Raw genomic sequence first — 9,962 nt, 5'->3', positions numbered from 1 at the left:
GGGGGGGGTGGGGGTCGGGCTCCCCAGAGCTGGTAGAAAAGAGGAAGCCCCCCCCCCCCCCCCCCGCTAAGAAAAGGGAGTCCTCCATTTTTTGTCAAGTTTAAGAGAGCTGTCCGGACGTGGAGGACTGCGACCTTTAAATAGCAGGATCCAACAAGCTGTCGTTAAATAGAAATCAATCTTAATTTACCCAACACGGTTGTGCTATTTTATCTAATAGAAAGCAATCGAAGACTCAGAACAGGTTTTAAAAAAAACTTGAATACTTTAAAGGAGTCACTGAAAGTCATACTGGGGCAGAATTTCAGAGAAAAGAATGATTGAGTTGGACCAGATAAACTCTGGACACATCAAACTATACCCACAAGGTACAATCTCTCTAACACAAACAGTTAAGCAGTCCGTTGTTTCATGCACACAATTCCCAAGAACTGGTGTGACCTATGGCAGTTTGTTTACATTATTATCATATGAAAGTAGGAGTGGTAATTAGTGTTGGCATCAAAAGCAAGCCTCTGAATCCAGTGATGACATCACCCATAGGCAACAAAGACCAGCTGTTGCCATGGCAACCACCATATATGTCCATTGTTCACCTGTCCACACCTCACCTATGCAAAGTACTGCAAATGATTACATCACAGCTCGAATAAAAGGCAAAGCCCTCTGTGATGATTTGTATATGCGCATCCCAGGGAGTGACACTGTTAGAAGGTGTGGCCTTGTTGGAGGAAGTGTGTCACTGTGGGGCTGGGCTTAGAGATCTTCCTCCTAGATGCCTGAGGATGCTCAGACTTTTCCTGGCTTCCTTTGGATGAAGATGTAGAACCCTCAGCTCTTCCTGCACCACACCTGTCTGGATGCTGCTATACTTCTGCCTTAATGACAATGGACTGAACTTCTGAACCTGTAATCCAGCCCCAATTGAATGTTGTCATTTATAAGACTTGCCATGGTCATAGTGTCTGTTCAGAGCAGTAAAACTCTGTCTCAGACAACCCCCCACCAACCCTTAGACCCTTTCCTCTTCTTCTTCTTCTTCTTCTTCTTCTTCTTCTTCTTCTTCTTCTTCTTCTTCTTCTTCTTCTTCTTCTTCTCCTTCTCCTTCTCCTTCTCCTTCTCCTTCTCCTCCTCCTCCTCTTCCTCCTCCTCCTCCTCCTCCTTCTTCTTCTTCCTCCTCTTCTTCCTCTTCTTCTTCCTCTTCTTCACCTCTCTTCATCCTTGAGGGCATCAAAGCTGGTACACCTGTGTAATAAGGTCTGGGATTCAGTACCCATTAGACAATGGCTCAAACTGGCCACTTAATGGCACACTAAATTCAACTGTTTTGTGGGATCTTTATACATAATGCCAGTGGTCTGGTAAATAGAGGTCTCCTATGCCCAAGTATAAAACCTATCTTCACTCCAACCTCTCTTTCTTTCTTTCTTTCTTTCTTTCTTTCTTTCTTTCTTTCTTTCTTTCTTCTTTCTTTCTTTCTTTTTCTTTCTTTCTTTCTTTCTTTTCTTTCTTTCTTTCTTCTTCTTCTTCCTTCTTCTTCCTCCTCCTTCTTCCTCCTCCTCCTCCTCCTTCTTCTCCTTCTTCCCCAACCCACCTTCTCCTAGTCCCCCTTCATCCTTTTCTCTTCCCCCCCTTGTCCCCCAATAAACCTTCCTCTCCCATGGTACTGTGCTGGCCTGGTGTGATCTGTCCGGATATGAGCCACCATCCTAACACAGCAATTAGGAAGTATGTTAGTCAGTTTTCTATTGCTTTAACAAATGCCTCAGATAAATCAACTTTGGATCGCTGTGTCTGAGATTTCAGTCCATGGTTACTTGGCCATGTGGCTTTGGATCTGTGGAGATGTGGTTGTGGTAAGAGCATGTGGCTTGTCTTTGCTTTGTGGCTCCTAAGAAAAGGATGGGAGGTCCCAATAACCCCTTCAAAGTAGTGTTTCTGAAGAGTAAACTTCTTCCCATTAAATTCCAGCTCTACAGGTTCCACCATTTCCCAATAATACCATGGGCTCAAAACCAGTTTTTTAAAGTGGGTCTTTGGGAGACATCTTAAAACAAAGCTACAACACAAAGGAACAGTTTCTTTCCTACTCAGAAATGAACGTTGAAAGATCCCAGTGTGAGATCTTCAGCCAGTGGTTATCCGGGATCTCGGGATGAAACAGTCTTGCTGATATAAACACTTTATTCATTTACTCATTCTGTGTTAACATCCATGTGCTTGAGGATTTCCAGGCACCAAAAAACACTCTTCTGGATTAGGAGGAACATGGACTAGATGTCTAAGGGACACATTTGGATCTTTCTAGTCATAAGAACCTAAAAGGTCGATGTGGGAAAGGAATGGTTCCTTAACAAAAAAGAACTCTCTAGGTAACACAAACCAAATTCAAGCAAATAGTGGGCTTCCCCGCACCCCCCTAAGGATTAATCTTCCAAGAAAGACTGTCTGGCATCAAAGTCTGCTGAGAAACATGAGAGCCAAACTAGTCTTCCCTCTGACCCGGTCAGGGTCTAGAACACTTGACTTCTCTGTTCACATACTGATCTGTCAAGGTTTAAAAACTGCCAAGTCTCGGGTTGGCTTGTGACCTGGGGCAGCAGGAGTCTGTTGCTAGAAACCCTGCCCCCCCCCCCCAAAAAAGGCACAAGAATGATAAGACGAATGGATTGTCTCTTGAACTTGAAAACAGTCTCAGGCAGATTTTACTGTTTGTTGGTTAGAGAAAATGCAAAGCCTCAAAAGCAGAAACTTGAAAGGAGAATATTGGTGGCAGAGCACCAGGGAGAATGTGGGACGTTGGCTCCCGGCAGGGAGATGATTTGCATGACTCGACAATCAGAGCTTCTGTGAGGCTCACTGTCCAGATAGGTTTGGACTGATGCCAGATTCCTGCTCTTCCTCTTGGCTTTCTGAGCCCATAAGAGCAACCTACTATCGGGGGAAGATGGAGTGAATCTACTTTGTGAAATCCAAAGAGGTGAACTAAAAATGCCAGGTCTTTCCAGGATGCCCGTAGGTCTCCCTCCCCCAGGAAGTCAGCTCAGCCGGTGTTTTCTGTGGTTCAGATGTTTTACAGGACATCTTTCCTCTGTCATCTGCCAAGGCAGAGGAGATGTCACAGGGAACACCTTCCTCTAACTAAGTAAAGTGGCTGGAAAGAAACCATCTACTGCTCAGGGAACTGGTGAGGACCTCAAACCTGTTTTCATGGTAAATTTTACTCCATCCATCATTAGGTAAAGGGCTTTTCTCATGTCCCTGTTTTTGTTTATTTTTAAACCAAAATATTTCTTAGGCAGTGCCTCATGTAGCCCTGAGTAGAAATGAACTGTATAGCTAAGGCTGGTGTGGAATTTTTCATCCTCCTGCCTCAGGCTCCCAGGTTCTGGGATTACAGGTGTACAGCTACACACTCAGCTCTGTAGTGTTTTTGGTAGTGTTGAGTATGCGTTGGTGCAGGTGGGAGAGGTCAATCCTTAGTGTTACTAGAGAAGCATCCCACATGGCTCAGGGGAGGCAAAATGCTCAGTCAGCGGTTTCGCAGGTGGGAAACAGAGGGGTCTGGGATGATCGCTGTGGTTCCCAGTTTCCTGTGTACTCAGGCGCTGCTGCATACCGCTGGAGTTGGGGACCGGGTCCCTGGTCCACACACCCCCTCTGGGCATCCATATGCCAGGCAGGAAGGGGAAAGTGGAGCCTGAGGTGGGGCCTGGTTTCATTCCAAGTGAGTGCAGAGTACTGAGGAGCTGAGAGAAAGTCTTTCTTTACCAAGAGATTTTGCTTTGCTCCCCACTCTTAGGGGTTAGGGTTAGGGTTAGGGTTTCTATTCCTGCACAGACATCATGACCAAGAAACAAGTTGGAGGGGAAAGGGTTTATTCTGCTTACACTTCCACATTGCTATTCATCACCAAAGGAAGTCAGGACTGGAACTCAAGCCGGTCAGGAAGCAGGAGCTGATGCAGAAGCCATGGAGGGATGTTTCTTACTGGCTTGCTTCCCCTGGCTTGCTCAGCCTGCTCTCTTATAGAACCCAAGACTACTAACCCAGAGATGGTACCACCCACAAAGGGGCCCTCTCCCTTGATTACTAATTGAGAAAATGCCCCACAGCTGGATCTCACGGAGGGAGGCACTTCCCCAACTGAAGCTCCTTTCTCTGTGATAACTCCAGCCTGTGTCAAGTTGACACACAAAACTAGCCAGTACAAGATGGCAAATGTAAATATACTCTGCTCAGGGTGAACCAGCGATTAAGCAGGAATGAGTGCCCAAGAAGGGACGCTCATTGGCTGAACACTCAGGCGGCTTATTTAGATACCTCATTAGCATGGAGAATTAGGCTATGTGACTGATTGCTATGGTCCTTAGTGGGGTGTCATGGTTACCTGTTCCAGAGTGGGTAGAGTTAGGTAGGGAGCTGGCCCCACTCCTACCACTCTCAGTTCTGAGTTTCATGGGGGTTGGGCTCACTCAGCCTTACCAGTTGTGTCTGGTGGCACATTCCCCTTGCCCCACACATCCTTATAGCCATGGCATGTTTCCTCATTATTAAACCAAAGGCTTACCCAAAGCTCAGGCTCATTTCCGAGTCAACCTCTTATTTAGGACTCGATTCTCTCTGTTCTGTGTTCTGAGTAGCAATTCTTAGCATCAAATGTCTCTTGTTCTTCAGGCTCAAACACAAATACTAGAATACTGGTTGTTCGACTGGTTGTTTGGTCCTTGCTGCTTTCTGTCCGTTCGTCTCATCTCTAGGTGGGCTCCCGATCCAAAGCGCTGGGAGAAAATAACATAATAAATATATGACCATCGTAATAAATACGAGTTGTGGATGGCTTATTACCAAACCCTTAGCACCTGGTCAATGCCGAGTGTTAAGTAAGCACTCGGGAGAATTGTTTGCTGAATTGTGGGTGGTGCCATCCCTGGGCTGGTATTCTTGGGTTCTATAAGAGAGCAAGCTGAGCAAGCCAGGGGAAGCAAGTCAGTAAGGAACATCCCTCCATGGCCTTCCTGACCTGCTTGAGTTCCAGCAACCAGATGGACTGGCATTTACTGATTTAAAGCCAATTGTAAACACAGGTAACACAAGAAATGTGCTGGACTCTAGCCAATGTATCAAGCAGCTCCCTTTGAAGGGTCTGGGACTTAGACACTCACTGAACAGCTAGGAGGACTGTCTAGTCAGGGTTTCTATTCCTGCACAAACATCATGACCAAGAAGCAAGCTTGGGAGGAAAGGGTTTATTCAGCTTACACTTCCACACAGCTCTTCATCACCAAAGGAAGTCAGGACTGGAACTCAAGCAGGTCAGGAAGCAGGAGCTGATGCAGAGGCCATGGAGGGATGTTCCTTACTGGCTTCCTCAGCCTGCTCTCTTATAGAACCCAAGAGCACCAGCCCAGGGATGGCACCACCCACAAGGGGCCCTCCCGCCTTGATCACTAATTGAGAAAATGCCCCACAGCTGGATCTCATGGAGGCACTTCCCCAACTGAAGCTCCTTTCTCTGTGATAACTCCAGCCTGTGTCAAGTTGACACACAAAACCAGCCAGTACAAGGATTATCTCTCCTCCTCTGACTTCTTCCTGTTTCTAACATTGGAAGAATTAAAACTGACCATGTCAACAGTTGCTTGGCCCCAGTTTCCAGATGTTCAGTGGGTGAGGATGAGAGGGTGGTAATGAGGCACTGGCTAAGTCTAGGAACACGTTATGGTGAGTAGCCTCTTGCTACGTGAAATATCTGTAAGAACTATTAGCCTCTACTAAACGACCACACAACTGAGTAAAGTCTTCACTAAACAGCCTCGTATTACCTCCTTTCTTCTTCTCTAAAAAAGTAAGGTTATCTATGCTCTTCCAAACCCACTTTGCCATTTTTTTTTTTCTGGAAAATTCTTGTACTGTTGCAGGTCCTCAAAATGAAGCCCGCGGTCCATTTTACATATGCATTTTTGCTTCCATCGGCGATATTTTCTTCGCTCCCTTCCACAAACATCTGGGTGCTGTTTTAAATTCAGGAGACAAGGCGGCGATGAACGAGGTGGTGCTCCCGAGCCAGTTTTTCTTTTTCCTGGGGGGTGGGGACGGGAGTTGGATGATGGAAAATTCCACTGCTACATTCTACACAGTCAGGTCTAAAGTAAGAGAACCTGTAAGTAGCCAGCCAAGCCTGAGAGATCTGGAAGCCTTTGAGTGATATTCAGACTGACACGCGAAGCACAGCGCTGACCCAGCTGGGTCAGGTAAGGCGGAGGAACGGAGTGAAATCGGGGATGGCGCCTCCTGGCCCTGCCTCCTGCTGAGATAGCTTCACCGCTCTTCGCCCTCGACCCCTGCTGGGATAGCCTCAGCCCTCAGAACCTCCTCCTCCCTTCTTAACCTGCCCTTAAGCCTCAGAGACTCCAGGATTTCAAAGGTGGCATTCTCAGCAGGGCTGATTTTAAATAGATAAATAAATAAGAGAAGAAGAAGAAAGAGAAAAAGGAGGAAAAAAACTCCTGGGGCTTCCTGAACTTCAGAAATCGTTCTTGCTGCTTGTGGCTCAAGGTAAATGGAAATCGTTGCACTGTGCAGTTTAGGTTTTATCTCAGAGCTGGGGATGCTGGCCGTCAGTTCCCACTCCACACGACAATTAATTCACAGCACTGCGGCATCCATGCGGCAGGCTCCTGCAGGCTTCTGCCCACCACAGCTCCCCCATCTCCACGGCTCCCCCATCTCCACGGCTGTGATTTGACCCTTCTGTAGGTCTCTCTGTGGGCCCTGCTCGCTCGGGATCGTTAGTTGTTTTATTTTGTAGTAAAGGAGATTCTAGAAGATGCTTATACCGCCTTTCACTGACTTTCCACTGTACTATCTGGAAAGTTAACTGGTGTAAGTTTTCTGTAGTACCTTTGTTTGTTTCTTATTCACTCACGCACCTGTGATAATTACAGAACACTTTTATTCAGTTGTCCTGGGGACTTAATTCGATAGTTTATTATTTTAATAAACATAGTAAAGAACTTCATAGTTAAAGTAAAATTTAAGAATAAGCTGGGGCTGGAGAGATGGCTCAGTGGTTAAGAGCACCGACTGCTCTTCCAAAGGTCCTGAGTTCAAATCCCAGCAACCACATGGTGGCTCACAACCATCCGTAATGAGATCTGATGCCCTCTTCTGGTGTGTCTGAAGACAGCTACAGAGTACTCACATATAACAATAAATAAATCTTAAAAAAAAATAAGCTAATATCTAAATTTTAACATTTATGATACTTACAAAAAGGTTATTTTATTATTATTATTATTTCACAAGAGTTATTAACTTAAAAAGCAATTATTAGCCAGGTGGTGGTGGTAGTGCGTGCCTTTAACCCCAGCACTTGGGAGGCAGAGGCAGGCAGATCTCTGTGAGTTCAAGGCCAGCCTGGTCTACAGAGCTAGTTCCAGGACAGCCAGTGCTACACAAAATAATCTTGTCTCAAAACAACAACAACAACAATAACAACAAGCAATCATATTGAGATTTTTCTAAGGTAAAAAAAGTAGAGAAAACAAAGTGCAGATCTTCAAAAAATCATAAATACCATTTTCTAGCTCACATCAACATAAGGGGCAATTAAACAATTGAGAGAATATTAATATCTTTACAAAAAAATTACAAATCAGTGACACGACTCACTAGGTAGAGGCACTTGTCACCAAGGCTGAAGCAAAGTTCTTTCACTATAGCCTATATGGTAGAGAGAACTGCTGCAAATTGTCTTCTGGTCTTTACACACAGAAAATAAATGTAATTTTAAAAGTCGTCCCTTAAATAAACTTCAACTAGTCAGTTGAGGTAGGTGTTTTACATACACTGAGCAGCTCTCTTAGTTTTCTCACAGACTGACAGTGAGTTCTAGGTTGATAGCTCAGAGAGTGCAGACGCTTGCTGTGCAAGCCTGGCTATGGGCGACTGATCCCTGGAACTCACGTAAAGCTAGAGAACAGACTCTGTCCTGCACACATGCGCTGTGTGTGGCTCATGAAACCAACCCTGTGCGTGACATACAGGCATGCAATAAATAATCACGTAAATGCCAAAAAATGAAGCTCATTCACATAGGGAAGAGTTGAATGCATTTATTATGAAGACACAGTGGGGGACACTTAACTGAGGAGGAGGAGGGGAAGGAGAAGGAGGGAGAGGAGGAGGTGGGGAGGAGGAGGAGGAGGAGGAATAGCAACATGGAGTGTTACATAACACTAAGGATGTTTGAAAAAGATATAAGGAATTATATCATGACTATCTAAAATCACATACATATAAAGAGTGGGAGGGAGGGAAAGAGGAGGGAGGGGAAAAGGGAGGGAGAGGGGGGAGAGAGAGATTAACTGAGATTAAACAAACTAGGGTGGCTATGCTCCCCCTCCCCCTAAAACAAGACTAATAAAAACCCCAGTGCCAGGCATGGAAACCCCCATTTTGAGTTGTTAGTCAAAACAATAGAATCCAAGAGACCTCCCAAAACAATATAGGCCATTGCCTTTGTTCCTGGTACTTTCCAGAAAAAGAAGGTGACATCTTGAAGACTTCACACGTAGGGCACAGGATCTGGAGGACGTGATCTGGAACAGAGGAGAGCCTACTCCAGCCGGTATAACCTCTAACTGTATTCTGAGGCTTATTCTCACCCCCAGACATTAGTGTAGCTCTCACCCCTCACCAAAGAAGCCTCTTTTTTGCAGCAGTTGGGGTTGTTACAGGAAGCCGCAAATGGTCAAAGCGCAGAGCTCAGCTGAGCATGGAATGCCTGCCCCTGGCGAATACATTTACAATATGACCCCTACACCGAAGGCTCAGAACATCACCGAAGAGGAGGGAGAAGAAGAAAGATTGTAAAAGCCAAGACATGGACTGAAAGTCTCTTCTAGAGGAGGAGGCAAAGACATGAACAGAGTGTCGGGGTATGGTTCTGGAAGAAATTCCAGGGAAGACCTGGGGTGAACATGATCAGGACACACTGTATAAAATTCTCCATGAAGACAAAGTACTAACTGCCTACTGTGTGCCAAACTTCCGTTCTTGAGAACACAGAGGTAAGCAACAGCTGTAATTCTTGCCTCCCTGATGGTTCTAACAGTCCGGTAAAGATAACACCAATTCTCATGGAATTCTTGGAAAGCCCTGTGTTACCTAACTAAAAGTGGTTTGTGATGGACACCAGAGGATCATGAAGGCAACATCCTTCTTATCCTCTCGCCCATAGCAGCCCAGCAGACACAGTTGTTCATTAGAGGCAAACAGTCATACACAAGTCCAGTTTCTTCTCTTTGTTCATGCCTTTGTAATATGTGAAGTAATTTAAAGTGACGTAAGAAAATTGGTAGAAAAATCATAAAAGGCAGGCCAGAGAGGTGAATTTTAATTGGTGTGTACTGGGGCTGTAGCTCCAACCAGCGCCTGAATTGTTCCCACCTAACGTAGAAAGATAGAAATACATTATCTTTGCACTATTCCTTCAAAATTGTGGGTTTTCTACATTAACAGTATAGAGATTGCAAAACCACTTAATAAAATGTCTGTGTTTTCATATTTACCCGAAAAGGTTTTAAGTGTTCCTAATGTTTTCCAGAATGTCATAAAATACACTTACATTTAAAATTTTTACCCTTATAAATTTGGGAAAACATAAAATTACATCTAGGATTTTATTCTTAGAAACAGCACAGGAAATATATACTAGGTTAACTGCATTTTAATAATTGCTCTGGTCATAAAAGAACATTAAAAAAGGATTTCAAATATACGTACAGTACATCAAAGTATGGCCCTGAGATAGGACTATGGAAGAAGTTTGAAGTTCTATCATCAGCGATTTTCTGTAAGCGCAGTGTTGGTGTGAATTTGATTTTAATAACTGATCATTTCTATTATCTCAAAGATAATGAGCCATGAATCTGGACTTTCTGAAACAATATCTAGAA

Source organism: Apodemus sylvaticus, chromosome 20 (assembly GCF_947179515.1).
Source record: "Apodemus sylvaticus chromosome 20, mApoSyl1.1, whole genome shotgun sequence".
Classification (NCBI taxonomy): domain Eukaryota; kingdom Metazoa; phylum Chordata; class Mammalia; order Rodentia; family Muridae; genus Apodemus; species Apodemus sylvaticus.
This window is presented reverse-complemented; position numbering follows the sequence as displayed.